Genomic DNA, 1,530 nt, shown 5'->3' on the forward strand with positions numbered 1-1,530 from the left:
AGAATATAATATCAAGGCATTGAGTATGGTAACGCTCACTCCAGTTCCCCTTCAACAGTTTCACGTACTTTTCACTCTCTCTTCAGAGTGCTTTTCAACTTTCCCTCACGGTACTTGTTTACTATCGGTCTCGCTTTATAATTAGCTTTTGGAGAGACATATCTCCAGCTTCGAGTTGCACTTTCAAACAACTCTACTCATAGGAATGAGCCATTATGACTGGTATCGAAAATGACCTTTACAGGATTTTCACCTTCTTTGATGCTACTTTCCAGTAGACATCAGGACAAATTCACCAGTCTAGCATCAAACCATACCGGACACCGAGAAATGTTGCCATTTCTCTTCCCGATGAGCTTTTCCCTGTTCATTCGCCATTACTAAGGGATTCTCAGTTGATTTCTTTTCCTCCCCTTACTGATATGCTTAAGTTAAGGGGGTTCTCTCGCCCAATTCAGGTTATGTAGTTGATTGTCTCTTAATTGGTTCACTGACCAATATGAGACAGAAACCGATTCAGCAGTTTTGTTCGCTACTACTATCAAACACAGGTCGAAGTTTCCATTCAGTCATTAATTCCAACTTTCAAATGTTGTTGTTTCAGCTTTCGCTTACTAGAAGCAACATAATACTCGCTGCAATACAGACCTCGGGAAACCCTCACCGTGAATAAGGTTCACTCACATATTTCACTACATTTTGCGTGGGATTGGAGATGAGGCTACTCGTTCTTGCTCAGTACTAGGCTGAAAATTAACGAAACTTCGTTACAAACGTTCACATGTTGATGTTTCCGCTTTCGCGTACTCGAAACAACATAATACTAGTCTTTGTAATTTAGTTTCATAATTTCAACTGTTCTCATGCAGAATTTTTGCTCATTCTTATCCCAAATTTTGACCTGGCTACTAGTTACACTCCTTGTACTTATTGCAAAATGACCACAAATTTCAACAGCTTTCACATGTTGCTGTTTCGGCTTTCGCTTACTACAGTCAACATAATACTCGTTGCAAAATAAGTGCTCGGCATCTGCAATTTTCCAAAGACGAAGTTTCGCCAGTTCAATTTTCGCTCGCCAATTATGGCTACTAATTCACACGGTACTGAGCTCAACAACATTAAATTTGTTCAGCAAGACTTTCACATGTTGATGTTTTGGCTTTCGCCTACTAGAAGCAACATAATACTCGTCTTGTTAGCTCATTCAATGAGAATAGCTTTTCCCGTTGAGAATTTTTGCCTTCAATTGGCGTTGTAGTGAGTTTGGCTACTCAGATCACCAAATACTTGTGACAATTCGAACCAGAAATGTTTTCAATTTTCACATGCTGATGTTTCGGATTCAACCTACTAGAAGCAGCATAATACTTGTATTCAACAATTTCTGTATCAAATCCCAGTTTTCTCTGGTGCATCTTTGCCAAACTATTCCAAACTGCCTGAGTCTGAATACCAATTACAGGTACTAGTAAATGCACGTTACTAAGGACTATATAGTTCTAGGTTACTGTACACAACGACGTTCAC

The 1,530-nt window shown here is 39.3% G+C and overlaps 1 non-coding gene across 1 annotated transcript in view; it reads right to left on the reverse strand.

The window, feature by feature from the left end:
• Positions 1 to 463, reverse strand: part of LOC142356929 (large subunit ribosomal RNA) — a 3,522-nt gene extending 3,059 nt beyond the window's left edge. Inside the window, exon 1 of the ribosomal RNA XR_012761519.1 lies at positions 1 to 463. This exon is cut by the window's left edge and continues 3,059 nt beyond it. This is a non-coding gene — a ribosomal RNA (large subunit ribosomal RNA).
• Between the last annotated feature and the right edge of the window lie 1,067 nt (positions 464 to 1,530).

Source organism: Convolutriloba macropyga, unplaced genomic scaffold (assembly GCF_964194025.1).
Source record: "Convolutriloba macropyga unplaced genomic scaffold, txConMacr16.3 SCAFFOLD_3344, whole genome shotgun sequence".
Classification (NCBI taxonomy): Eukaryota; Metazoa; Xenacoelomorpha; order Acoela; family Convolutidae; genus Convolutriloba; species Convolutriloba macropyga.